General features: G+C 35.6%; 1 protein-coding gene across 2 annotated transcripts in view; it reads right to left on the bottom strand.

The window, feature by feature from the left end:
- tcf4 (transcription factor 4) overlaps positions 1 to 15,397 on the bottom strand; it is a 237,237-nt gene that overhangs the window by 216,613 nt on the left and 5,227 nt on the right. For both annotated transcript variants that reach the window (XM_055179350.2, XM_055179344.2), the window contains exon 3: positions 538 to 672. The gene's annotated coding sequence lies outside the window, so the exon portion shown is untranslated. The remainder of the gene's footprint in view (positions 1 to 537; positions 673 to 15,397) is intronic.

Below are 15,397 nucleotides of genomic sequence, written 5' to 3'. Positions count from 1 at the left end.
CTTTAAAGATGCAAATCGCATACTTTAACTTGATAACCGCAAAAGGAAAATGAGTTAATGTAAACAGCATCATTTCACAATAGTTCATCAAGATATAGAAAATATTGCAACGTTTTGCACAAATCTGCAATGGAAACCGGGCTGTTCTAGTTATTATATTGGTTATACTTTTTATTTGCCCTGTTTTTCTGCTGTCACCCTTTAACTGCTTTGGCTCTGTACCATAATGTGTCTAGCCAATAATTCACACTGAAACACTAAAGCGCATTCAAACATTGATGAAAGAGAGAGAGAAAGAGAGAGAGACATGTGTCTTTGGCCCAGTCTGCAGATGTTGGGACAGCAGATGCCAGCTAACTCAATGTCTGTCTACAGCTGTAGTATGTCACCCTGTGGGACCCGTGCACACACAACACACACTCCAGAGGTATCTGGTGACGTCTGAACTCGACCTGCGCTCACACACGGTTTCACTGTCTGGTGGGCTACAGGTGAAGGTGCGATGGTAACGTGTTTGTGTTGCAGCCACCACTTTACCTCTGTTATAAATCTTTCATGGGTTTTCCTGCTTGGATCTCCTAAAGGAACCGAAGTGGGTTGCAGACGTCAGGATTATAATCCAGATTAAACCAGTGTACGTCTCGTGTCTCCAGACCTTCAGACGCAGTGAATCTGTGGGTTAGAGAAGAGAAAACAAAGATGTTTTAATGTGAAGTTCATTTACAGAACATGCTCCAGTTTTACAGCACAACAGATGGTGAAGTTCTCAGAAGGCCAGAGGTTGAACGGCACAGATCGAAAAAAAAAACATTCACACGCACACACACAAACAAAGAGAGACTGCCAGAAAGAGTAAACTATTGTTTTATTTACAGCCACAAATAGCAAAGCTTTTAATCTTAAAAGTGCAAACAGGGCTCATCATCATCTTTATAAATAAAGTAATATCAACATGATTTCACCACTCATCGTTTGACTGGACTACTAAAAGACACCGATGCACAAAAATAGCCAAATTAATTTCTGAAATAATAAATGGACACCATTGGCACAAAAATTAAACATGTGCTGTAGTAAAGTCATAGTAACATATTTCTGTGTGGACTGTTTCACACAATACTGTCTAAAGTAGGGGTGGGCGATATGACCTAAAAATCATATCAAGATATTTTTCACTCTCGCGCCGGTATATCGGTATTACAGTATATTGCTATTACATTTTGGAATCACATTGTAGTAAACTTTACACTGTAAAACATTTGCTGTAGTTATGCCAGTAACTTACTGTAGATTTATGTTATTTACTGGCAAAAGTTTGTTTAAAGAAGACATTTGACTTTTGTCCATGTTTAAGTGCTATAATTGGGTCTCCAGTGTTTCTATCTATAAATATGAAAAAGATCAACACAGTAACTTAGTTTTGGTAAACCATTCTCTGCAAACATGTGAAAAAATTGATTTGTCTCCCCTTGTGATGTCATAAGGGGATCTTATTATAATAATACTGCCTCTTAATCTTCACTTTCCAACCATGGCACTGCGATTTAGTGCAGAGATCAGCTCATTTACATTTTATAGGACACATTTTTGCTCACACCTACAAAGTTTAACAAGTTATAATAAATTATCTATATGATATTTAGAGCTAGAACTTCATATATGTACTCTGGGGACACCAAAGATTTATTTGACATCTTAAAAACGTCTTGTGAAATGTCCCCTTTAAAATTAAATGAACATTAAACATTAACAAGTCTTTACAGAAAAAAATTACAAATATCAGCCTCATGCAAACCATTCTGGGAACCAGATATCCTCATCAACCTTTCAGAATGCTTTGCATGAGGCTGATATTTTTATTCTGTAAATATAAAATCTTGGTTAAGGTATTGCGGAGGATTTTATTTTTCCGGGTGGATCATCAAGACTATTGGTCCTCCTAGTTGTCAATCAGGAGTGTTGCGCAATTGCATTTTTTTAAAAAGTAGAGAAGGCGGTTCTTTTCTAAAATTTGAGAAAATCCTCCGTTACACCTTTAATGTTTAATGTTCATTTAACTTTGAACAAACTGTTGCCACTAAATAACATACATTTAAATCTACAGTAAGTTACTGGCAAACAGCTGACAGTAATACTGTAATTTCTACGGAAATTTGTAACGGTGTTAGTTAAAGGAACAGTGTGTAGGATTGTGGCCAAAACTGGTACTGCAATCACAAAACTTGTGGATAAAACTGGTACTGCAATTACACAACTAGTGGCCAATACACAAAATGACAACATAAACATCAGTTGAGGGCTGCAACTCCACTTTTTAAATGACTACTGTTGTGAGTGAAATAAGTATTTGAAATGAAAATTATTTCTTTATGTCTAGTAACATATCAGGAATATTTTATGATTAATTGATATAAATTTCTTACATACTGTTCCTTTAAATTACTGGCAAAATATGTATTTTTAACCTTGTATAACTAGAAAAAGTGAGGGATAGGTCATAAACATTATTTATTTGTATTTTCAAAAAGTGTGACTGTGTGGATGGGCGTACTCATCTTGTTATGAATATTATGCATATTGTCACTGTTGGATTGAAACCTTGTCTTTAAAACCGCTACATTTTCATGAAAAGTAAATACAAACACTGTATTTTTTTAATAATTCAATACAATTCACATATACAGAACATAAGTGATGATTTTGCAAAGATGCAAAAATATAATTCATGAATATGTAACGATATCAACAGTACTGTGGAATCCACATCATGGAGTAACACATTGGCGGTAACCACTTTCATACCAGTTTTCATCACCCATTCCTAGTTTACAGTATATACTGTGTACTATGCCAAACACAAGTATTAAGAGTTAAGTGTGGTAAAGGGCTAAACAACCAAAATGCAGAAATAACTTACTAATAGAGTTAAAGTAATTAACCCTTGTAAGTGCCCAAAGCAGTCAGGCAGAACCTAATCCTCTCTGACCTGGAAAAGTGGAATACTGGAATCTCACAGCCCTCCTGGCTTTCCCATTACACACACACACACACACACACACACACACACACACACACACACACACACACACACACACACACAGACACACACACAGAGCCTAAACAACATCCATCTGCTCCAGTTGAAACTGCTCGGGGAGAGAAACACACAAAATATCGTACACAGACATGTTTTGGTTTTACGATGTTCAATTGGTTTGTCCATATAGGCCGGCGCAGTTAAATTTCTCTTTACTTCAGTATTCTAGTTGTTTTATTCGTAAATGTGTTTATTGTCAATAAAGTTTCGGGAACCCGCAGTCAACGCCCAAGGCCAACGTTCAGCGCACACACTCCAACCAGAGTGATGCTGTCAACAACGATTGGTATTTCCATGGTGATGGAATCCTCGACAGCCAATAGGAGCGCGGGATGTCGGATCCGCTCGGAGGCAGCACCAGAAGGCTCTAGAAGCTTTAGGAGGGATTCAGACCATTAATTGAATATTAATGCAGCCTGTGCTGACACTAGTGTGATTAGACTAATTGATCAGCTCACCGTGCCAAGATGTCAACCGCCCGCATCCCACAATCCTTCATTTTCAGGGGCCTTTCATATTTGCATGATTTCCTCTCGTGTCACAGATGCGAGTGTAAATATCTGCACACCTGATGTTGTTCAAAAATAATGGGATGGCTATTATTACATATAACTCTGCTTCGTGAGCCACGTGGCACCTGTATGAAGATGGACGTTTTTCTTTTCAACAAATAATGATGATGCTTGATGGGGCGAGAGGATCGAGTTACATTTCAATCTGAAATCAATTATGGTATTGAGAATTGGGGGAAAATGTTTTATTTATTCATCCTTATGTTCTTCTACACCCTCACGCTAACAAGCAGGCTAGTTCATAGTGTCCACGTCTGTCAAGCTCCAAAAGAACAAAAATAACCACGAACATGAAATAAAAGCCGTCCCCCTGATGCCATATGATAGCTTTGACCAAAATAACACAGCGCTATTTCTTATACAACAACATATGGTTGTGTACTGTAAATAATGACAAAGTTTTACGTTTTGAGTGAACAATCCATTCGATAGTTTCACTGTATAACTCGGTGGTAGAGCATTGCATTAGCAGTGCAAAAGTTCATAGGTTTGAACCCAGGAAACACATACTGATAAAATGTCTATATATATATACAGCCATGGAAAAAATTTAGAGACCACTTCAAAATATTTTTGAAAATTGACTATTTAACAGGTGTTTAAGTAAAATGATCATTTTTGTTTCATTCTGCCAACAACCGACAACATTTCTGCCAAGTTTCTAATAAAAAATGTTTTTCTTTGCATTTATTTACTAAAACTTAAATGGTGAAAACTTGTTCCAAAAAACAAAAAATAGATAAGTGTTTTCCGATCTTGAGTACTGCAGAAAAAGCAAGTACAAATTAATTTATCAATAACAAAATGCTAATGTTTTTAAATGTATTTTAGGAAAATTTCTGAAATATAAATTTAATGAAATAATGCAGATTTTTAATCACATTTTTAATGTGTCTTTGTGTCCACTTAGTCTTTTACATTGCTGTTGGGTGACTTTATGACCGCATTTACACTGCCTGTTTAAAGTGACTCTGCATGCAATTTTTTCCCCTCAGTGGCACCGATCGGATATAACCCACGAACGTGTAAGCAGGAAAAAAGCGCAAAAATTCCGATATTCTCTGATCGATTTCAGGCCTCTTTCAAGTGGATATATGCATTCGCGTCCGCAATGTAAGCGGACAGATCGGATGAGATATCCCATGTCAAGATGTGTTGTGCGTCATTGAAAATGTGAAGCTGGCAAACAACGTCAACTTAGGTGGACACCACCTGTGATCACATGACACTTCTTAGCAACGCAATGAAGGACGTCAACTCCACTTAGTGCTGTAATGTTGAAGTTTTATGTCTTGTTACAGAAATAAAGCTCTACACTGCAAACGTATACATTATTACAAATATCTAAAGATTCTTAAATCAAGATGTATTTTCTTTATGAGCTAATTTATGATCTAAAAAAAATAATTCTAGTTTTTAGACAAAAAATATACAATTTAAACAAATTTGTGCTTAAAACAAGCAAAAATCTGCCAATGGGGTAAGAAAAAAATTCTTGAAAAAAAAGTTTTTTCTTATTCCATTGCCAGATTTTTTTGCTTGTTTTAAGTACAACTTTACTTACATTTTGTGCTATTTTTCTAAAAACTAGAACTATTTTCTCAGGTCATTTTGCTCATCAAGAAAATACATCTTGATTTAAGAATTTTTAGATATTTGTACTGAAAACAGACAAAAATACTAAGCATGAAAATACTAGGGTCATTGTTTTGCGGTGTATAATCTTGTATAATCTTTTGTCTGTGTCAATTGCATAGCACATCAACATTTAATTTTCTCCGTGCTTTAAGCTGTTTCGAGTCAGTATGTCTACCTTGAATTTTTTTGCCAAGTGTTTAGTGTATATGCAGATATCGGATACGAGTCACTTTTAAAAGGTGATGTAAGCGGGTTGTAAAAAAAAACGGATACAGGCGACAAATCGGAATTAGGCATCTAGATTTGCTGTGTAAATCAAACCTATGTCGCTTATAAGGTTTGCTTTTGTTGGAATTCAACAGACACTGGACAGAATTGGTCGTAGAAATGATGATAAAGGCAAAACGGGTGTGATCCCTTAATATATGGATATAATGCTTTGGATAACAGCATCTGCCAAATGTAAAAAATAAGTGCAACGTTTTAATTATCCTCAAACTTCATTTGCTTTAATCAAAATATAAATTTACATTTTAAATAGGTTTGTCAATTTATTCTTTGTATTCATAGTGAAATATGACATGGACCGGTTTATAACATTCACCCAGGAGCACAAAGACGATGAAATATAGGCCATAATTCTGAGTAGCTGAACTTCACAGCTCACTGTCTCATGGGGTCATGAAATAATCTAGCAAAAGTAAAGTACAGCATGACACGCCTGCATCAGTGTTGAGCTCATCAACTTCACAACAGGAATGAGAAGTATGTCCTAATGAAGCTCGCATCATACACACACACACACACAGAGAGAGATTCGCTTAAAGAGAATTCTAGAAGACCTACAGGAAACAGGCACCATTTGGCGTTTATGTAAATTTGCAAACAAAATGGCTGCCTGCCAATTCCTGTCAGTTTGAACAAAGCTCGCCTCGCTGGCAGGGACAGAACATTAAGGTGGTTTTGATCTGCTGCCATTCGTCAAGGAGGCCCAGGCGAACCGTTCCACCTTAAACGACTGGGTTGAAGTCTAAATTGGAGGATCCATGAAGTTGCGGTCCATTGTGTTCGTTCGGCAGAGGCTCTGAAGCCGTCCGCTGTCTGCTCTTCGCTCCTATAGGGCCTAGGCAGTTGTCATAGCAGCCGTTGAGTTGGTGCCAAAACAGCACCTCGTTAAAACCAAAGCTGTCGGTTCTTCACGGGTTCCACCGGGTTCCTTAATTACAAATGTGACAGGAAGCATCAATGTTGTTCATGATAGCAGACAAATGCGTGAAATCCATCGCTTTGGATAACTTACTCTAATAAGCCTCAACATTTTCACCTTGTAGACGATAAAATGGATTAACGATAGCAATGTCTTTAGACATCTTAGCAACCACATAGCAACGGCCTGGCAGTCACAGCTCAGCATCATCGATGAAACATCTAGTACCATCAATTAATGCAAAACATAGTTTATATACTGAGTCTCACTTATGATTATTGTGACTTTTATTGCTTTTTGGGTGATTGTGTAGTTAACAGAATAATTAGAGAAGTAAGAAGTAAGAGGAACCACACAAACCACCACAATTCTGCTTGGGTTGGGGAACTTCATTAACCCAGCGTTGATGAACGACCAGCACCTGATAGTCCGAGATACTGAAACCGGTCTATTAATTACAGTGATTACGGTGCGTGTTTCTGCTTTAAAACCTTACGCTGAGGAGAGTTTAAATAATGCACGTGGCTGGAGAGGCCGCTTCATCTCCAACAAGAAGATAAGTGCAGGTACTTTCCACAAATAAAGAAAATATTTATTATCTAGAATAAGATTAATTGATATAATTGGGCAGCATGTATAGCTGTTTAATGGAGAACAGAAGTATGTGAGATATCTCTACAGCAATGCGAGAAGATATAAAATATACTGTGATATTTACTGTGATGTATGACGCATAACATTGGATGACTGTTAATAATGTAATGTAATGCATTATACTCCTTAATGCTCTTTTTAAAATAATTGTAAAATCATTAAGCACAAATACAAAGATTTATCAAATCATTCAACAGTTGATGAAAAAGTGTATTGTAAAGTATTCTGAATGAATGAAAATGCATCAAAAATATCTTTAATGCATCACACACATACAGGATTCAAATAATGTAAATAACAAACACGCGTATGTACAGATCTTTACCCTCATATACTCATAAAGAAACTGAAACTGTGGAAAATACAAGGTAATTAGTAATTTTGGGAGCCTATTAATTTTACGAACTTGCCCAGCCACAGCACACAGAGCAGAGAGACACTATTTGCTTACCTTGTCGTTATGCAAAAATATATTAGCTAATTATTTTGAATAATGCAATTAAGATATGCATATTTAGCATAAATCTCACAATAGAAGTGAAAGAGTCAGCAGAGAGGTGCAGAGCCGCGCCACCCAACACAGCATTACACGAGTCCCACAGGAATATAGAGAGAAAAGAGAGAGGAGGAAGAGAAGAGATAAAGATACAGAGAAAACATAAAAAAGTGAGAAAGTGTGACTTTGTATTTCAAGCTTTCAGGATGCTACATCACTCAGAAGGGAGCTGTCTATGTAGACTGCAAGAAACCTCACTAGATTTTGGATTGTGAAAATCTAAAAATGCGTAAAATCAATAAAATTCTTCCTAATATACAGCAGAAGAAAACAATATGTCAAAAGTCATGACTTAAAATGAGCTTAAATAAAGAGAGAAAAATTACCGTTAACACACATCACACAAAACCAACAATGATTACAGACACATTTTCGAAGTTTTGATTGTGTTTACAGTGCTCAATATAACATTTGTTCATGTTTCGCATGTGCATGTCCTAAAAACGAGCTGATGTCTCTGTATGAAGTCCCTACTTCAGAAATACGTAATACGTTTTGATTGTGTATCTGGCCCCGTGTGTTGTGATTCGACAGCAGCTTAGCGTATGTTGTCCAGAAAGCTCACGCCATTGAGGAAGCTGTCCTCAGCAAAGGCCAAACGAAGTGGATTTGACTCCGGGATGAAAATAACAAGGCATACAAGACGACAATAACACTTTACTAACGCAGCTCTTCTCCGTGGAATCTCCGTTGCAGCATTTAAAATAGGGATGCACCGAAATGAAAATTCTTGGCCGAAACCGAAAACCGGAAAAAGCAAACCAAGGCCGAAAAACCGAAACCGAAACACCGAAAGAAATTATTATGCCAATTATTAGTAAAATTGCATTTATGGCTATCACTGTGTACTACCTAGGGGTGACGGATCAAAAAACTCACAGTTCGGATCACATAACAGTTTTTGAGGCATAGATCAGATTATATTTCCGATCAGCAAAAAGCGGGTGGGAAAAATCTAATAAACAATAAAGAAATTGCAAACATTTATAAAAAAGAACAAAGTTGTACATTAATAAGGTCTGAAATTAGCATTAGGTACAGAAATCAAATTAAATGAATCATAACACAATAAATTAAATATCTTATTATTTTTAGAGCTATTTGTCTCTTTGTCATGGGTTGTTTGATCAACATTAATGACACAATCTGACTTTAATCTATACATACACTTAAGACATAAACAAATGTTTTTATTAGAAAAAGAATACTGTGAATATAATTTTGTTTATATGTGCTCTGTCAATAAAGGAGAGATTTTATGTTTGCTTGTTTTTTTTTAACGTGTCTCTCTCATATGTGCACTATTAAGGGCACTTAAACGCGCGCGCACACACAGAGAAGGAGGGTGAATCTTAAACAGCGCAACAGTCGCTCCACATAAAAATGTTTCGTTGTGTTTCTTTGCTTTATTTGCCAAATGTATGTTAATGGATTACAGTATGAGACACATTTACGCGACTCTCTCTAAAGTTTACACATCAAGACATGCTTAATCTTTGCAGACGCATGCAAACAGCTCGACCCTGAGTGAAACCTGCTTGAGCACAAATGGGAGGGGTGGGTGATGACTGATCACCGTGAGTGAAACCCAAGCGCTAGCGCACAGATGGGAGGGGCGCGGCTGACATTCATTTTCGGTTGACATTTTCGGCTGGATTTTTTATTTCGGCCCGAAACCGATAATGCCATTTTCGGCCGAAATTTTCACCCATAAAAAAATTGCATACACTGCAAAAAATGATTTTCAAGAAAACATTCTCTTAGTGTTTTTGTCTTGTTTTCAGTAAAAATATCTAAAAATTCTTAAGTGAAGATGCTTTTTATTGATGAGCAAAATGACCCAAGAAAATAAGTCTAGTTTTTAGACCAAAAATATCAAATTTAAGTGATTTTGTGCATAAAACAAGCAAAAAAATCTGCCAATGGGGTAAGCTAATTTTTCTTGAATATTTCTTGAATTTAGTGTTTAAGAAAAATTTTCAAGATTTTTTTGCTTAAATTTGATGTTTTTGGTCTATAAACTGGACTTATTTTCTTGGGTCGTTTTGCTCATCAAGAAAATGCATCTTAATTTAAGAATTTTTAGATATTTTTACTGAAAACAAGACAAAAATACTAAGAATTTTTTTCTAGAAAATCATTTTTTGCAGTGTAGGTCTGAATATTGTCGTCTGCTAACTGGGAAGTAGAGGGCTGTAGTCCTTGAATTGCGAATTCTGTTAAGAAAAATATATCGCTTGGCATTGAACTTTGAACTTTATATTTTGCAGGTATTATTTATGGTCTAACAGCAACATTACACACTAACTAAAGTGAAAACTCTATCTTTAAGTATGAAAAATATGAGTAAGAAGAGAAATATGTTTCTATATAACCAGCAGCCTTGAAACTGAGAGAGAACGAGAGATGACTGTGGGTCCCAGCTGGCATTAAACTGCATTGAATTCTTAAATAATGTCTCCAGTATAACATTTACTAATGCAACACACACAACTTTATACAACCTCTCATTTTACTTGAGTTAAAGTTGAAATATTTCTCTATTAAACTCTTGATTTTAGATTCTAGTTATTCATGTTAAAAATAATGTGCATGTGACAATGGACAGAGAAATTTATTTTAAAGGCAACTCTGTCAATGTGTGGGAGTGCACTACAGTAAATATAACCTCAAAAGTAAAAGATTATTGAAGGCAGTTTTGAGGATGCAGAGGTGTTACAAGGGCCGAAATAGAGACAGACAGATAGAGAGACAGACAGATAGAAAAACAGCAAGATAGACAGACAGACAGATACAGAGAGAGAGAGAGGGGTAAGTTGCTGTGTGTGTAACTGTGTATGTAGAGAGAGAGAGAGGTTTGTAGATGAAGCATGTTTAATATAATTACACAAATCCTTCTCATGAAGCACATTGAGCACATGAAGTGAGACAGTCCTAATACCATAAACACAGACCTGCAGGGAGAAAGAGACAGACAGATGTTTGGACAACACGTAATGAAGCGTACACGCACACGACACGACCGTCATTTAACGGTCAGAGAGATTTTGACCTCATGGGAAGGAAAGATGTGGGATACATTCGGTCTTCAGTCACATAAATGACATGCATTGAATGTCCCTTTTTTAGAAATAATGGTTCAATAAGAACAAAAAACATCTCTAATAAGAACCAAAACACTGACCTAAAGAGTCTATAATAAAACATCAAAAACGCCAATCTACAAAGTACCATACAGCAAGTCAAGAACCCTGACAGATTCTGTCATTTGAAGTTAGCATTTAATGGTAGGTTTGTATTTGTTAACAATTAGTTAATGCAGTAGCTAACATGAACTAACATTGATCAATACTTCTGCAGCATTTATTAATCTTAGTTAATTTCAGCATTTACTTATACATAAGGCTGTGCAATTTATCATTTTTTGATTCAAACAATTACAAAAACAAGATAATCGAGGTAAAACAATTATTGTGCGATAAAAATATAAATTGCGTGCTGTTGAAACCATTTGTTTGAAAGCCGCTTCAAAGGCACAACTGCTTTGACACGTGTAGTTTATTACAACACTTACTTAATAAAAAAATGCATGTTTTCAAAGCCATTGAGTAATCCAGTTAAATAAAACAAGATTTTTACCAAAATGATCGCAGTTTTGATTTAAGAGGCGCCCTACTAATACATTTATCAAATCCAGCCTTGTAACTGTTGTAAACATTGTAAGAATTAATATTTGCTGAAAAACTATATTGTTTACTGCTTGTTCATGCATTTACTAATGTTAACTAATACAACCTTATTCTAGTGTGTTACCCATTTTCAAACCGTGTTTACAATTATATATTATAAAATAAAAAGCATTGTGTTATGATGACATGTTTCGATTTTATTCCAGTGAAGTCTTGGACAAGAAAGGCTCATCTTCTTCACATGGTCTTAATTGTCACTATAATAATGAGAAACAGGAAGCTGATGTTGATTTCAAATGAATGTAGACGCAGATTGAATTGTCGAACGGAACCAGAAGAGAATGGATTACGAGTCGTTGCATTCTAAATAGAGAACCAATCACGCTTCCCCGTGGACGGGCTGTTTCTGGCAGCCCTTGAATAAATCTGGCCCATGGATTCTTCTGAATGGTCTGATTGGGTCCGGTGCCAAACGTGATGATGTATTCTGTTTAGATAAAGTACCACTGAATGTTAATCAGATATTTGCTCCAGATTGCCAAAGTGCCTCCTCACTCACCGGATCGGAGAGAAATTTTCATCTTTTCTTTTCTTCGGCGAACAAAGAAAACTTGATCTCTTTTGTCATATACAAATTATTACTAAAACACTGCTTCTATATATACATACAGTGCGTAGTATCATGTGGTGGACTTCAGGAAAAGGAGAGTACTAATCGCCCAGCTTGTGTTTAAGATGTTTGAAAGTGTGATGTATGTTTTACTATCTGACAGTAACTGCCCTTCCATTACCCTTTTAAATTGTGCAAATTGACATTGCGAATTGAAAATACGGCCAATGGAAACACGTGAATTTTGCAGAAACTATTGCAAAAAAGTTTTTATGCTCGCATGAGGTGCAATTGAAACAGTTTGTTCACATTTTTAGGTCTACTGTCGCAAGTAAATCACATAATTATTAGTTAAAGATAACGTGTTATGCGCTAAAACCTCCCAGAAACACCTCAATACCTGCTCCCAAGTATAAAAGGCTTTCTTACCCATAATGTTTGAATAATACTTTTACGTCTCCTTCAGTTTAAAAGCAGCCCAGTCTCACAAAATTTCGTGATATAGTCACTTAACTTTTTGATTCTGTTTACGTGTCATTGTCACGTATTTGTTACTCAATTATTTTGTCCTATTTTCTTACCATTGTCACTTAAGGGTTAGATTTACATAAAATGACATCCTTACCCAACCCAACTCTAACCCTAAAAAAATATAAAAAATACATTTGAAAAATTTGTATAAACCAATACTTAAAGGAACATCCTAACGCAAACACAAAATCTAACCCTAAACCGAAGAGACAATGGTTTGAAAATAGGAAAAAGCAGTTGAGTAACCAATACGCGACAATGACACGTAGGCAGAGATTCGTGATACGATCACGAAAACATTCGGAAATTCATGACAATATCACAAAAAAGAATCAAAAAGTTATGTGACTATATTACGAAATTTCGTGAGACTGGGTAGAAAAAATTATTCCTAGTTCGGTGGATGTGATATTAGTAAACCTACCAACATCAGTCAAAGTGATGTTCAAAATGACTTGAGGAAAAACTATGTTCAGTCGCATATCAGCGATTAATGAAACCGCCGTATTTTCGCAATAGTCTTTGGTCGACATTTAGAAAATAACGCTAAAGTTCTGCAATGGAAACGCAGCTAGTGTGGTCTCTATATAACAAAATTACACAGTTGGTACATTAATTTACATGATTATCATAATAATCTTCATGCGCAAACAGTAGTACTACTTACTAATATAATATGTAAAACAAAGGCGGCAAATATGATATCCACACAGACCGAAGATCCACTATGAGAAGTTTATTGTTTTTTTTTTGTGTAAGCAGACAGAAAGATTCCCATTTGAACTGTGTTTATATTCATGTAGAAAGTTTTTTTAAAGACAGTGCTATGCTTTGGCTTACTAGATTATCTGAATGCACTCTAAACAATGCTGGGTTATTTTCAATCCAGTGTTTGGTCAAAAAGGGAGAAACCCCACCCGTTAGGTTGTAATTTAACCTATGCCTGGTTGTTTCAACCCAAAATGGTTATTTTAACCAATTGTTGGGTCAAATATAAACATGTTCTGTCCTTTATTGACCCATCATTGGGTTAAAAATACCCAGCATTTTTCAGGTTGCTTACAGCCACAAGCCTAAAGACAAGTCTGTAAAAACGAGAATTATCCACCATGTGAAAATTTTAAGTCTAAACGCTTAAAAAATGAAGCCACAAAAATAGAGCGAGACAAGACAAGTTACGTGCTAAAGTTTAATACTTTAATTAAGCTGCTCTTGCTGTCTTTTTAATAAAACAGTCGGTCATCAAACTAGGCGAGGTAAAGATTCAGCAGGATTCTCTGGGGTATAAAATATTAGCTATAATCCGTCTGACAGACACTGGAACACAAAATCAGTTAAAATAATCATCGTACGCTTTTTAATGAGCTGTAACAAGTGCAGTGTCCTCTCTGTGTGCGCCCGAGATCCTAAAATCCTTTGTAAAAGCCTCCTGCAGAGGTCTACCCATCATGCACCACAGTGATACCCCTATGCGCTGGCGTCTGTGCCTGTTGATGGATGCTATGCCAATTTCCGGTGTCACGTAAATGCTTTGTGCGCTTTTTCCTCGCATGCTTTTAAATATTTGGAAGCCTTTAGGGAAGATGCATTATTCATTCAAAATTACATTTCATTTGAAGGGGAATAAAGGCAACCTGTAAAGCGAAGAGGGTAAATCTTCGAAAATCAATTAGATTCCTGCCCTCAAACGACACAGAGCGCTGCTGCCGACCACACAGAGGGTCTGGCAAACTATCAGACATCTCGGCATCTCACATTATATTTTGCATTGAGCTGGGAAACAGCAGATTCGATCAGAAAAAGAGAAAAAGAAGGTCATAGGATTGAAATAATAGTGCCATGTGCTAATTTCTCCATCAATATAGTACTCAGATACAATAACAGCGAACAACAAATTCAGACCTCAACCAGCCTGAAATATAAAGAGCCACGACTCAAACTCCGGCAACATCATTATGAAACCATAATAAACGACATCCTTAAAGCTGTTATTCGTTCGTGATGATACAAGATATAAAAAGCAAATGTCAACCTTAACATATACCAAATATTTTCTGTATCTCAGATATTAATATTTGGTGGCTTAAATAGCTACACAAGTTTCTGAAACATTTTGTTTAATTATTTTTCAGTTAGCACAGCTTTCAGAATAATCGCATCCATAACTGAGAAATGTCACATCCATAACACCGTTTTTCCTCATAAATGCGCACATGAAAATGAAAATCAAATAAATATATTTAATGTTTTTTGAAGAGCCATCCTTTATCCATTTGTTGGGTTTTATTGCATTTGGTTTGTGCATTTTAAATCAGAGAATTCCTATAAAGTATGCATCTCCCAAAACTTGTCTCCCTTTCTGTCGCATCCATAACACAAGTTCAGTATATTTTCATAATTTAAAACAGAAAACACATGCATAGCCTAATATTTTTCTGATGTCTGGACTCTATCATTAGAGGTTAAGAAAATATAAACAGGTGGTTTATATCCATTTTTATGCATTCTCTGAGAAATTATATTTAAATTTTTGACTGAAAACGTCACATCCATAATACTAGAATTGCTCACCAGCAAACTAACAGGAACGTTTACATCATGTAACTGCATTTAAATTAAAACAAAACACAACGGCGACCTACATTTATTTGTAACAATATCTTAAATCTCTTATCCGTTTACATCATATATATATATATATATATATATATATATATATATATATATATATATATATATATATATATATATATATATATATATATATATATATATATATATAACTGCAGTTGGATTGTTTTGATTTAAACCTTCATAACTTAAAAAATACAGCTAAGTAGCAC

The sequence above is a fragment of the Misgurnus anguillicaudatus genome, chromosome 9 (assembly GCF_027580225.2).
Source record: "Misgurnus anguillicaudatus chromosome 9, ASM2758022v2, whole genome shotgun sequence".
Classification (NCBI taxonomy): Eukaryota; Metazoa; Chordata; class Actinopteri; order Cypriniformes; family Cobitidae; genus Misgurnus; species Misgurnus anguillicaudatus.
This window is presented reverse-complemented; position numbering and strand designations above follow the sequence as displayed.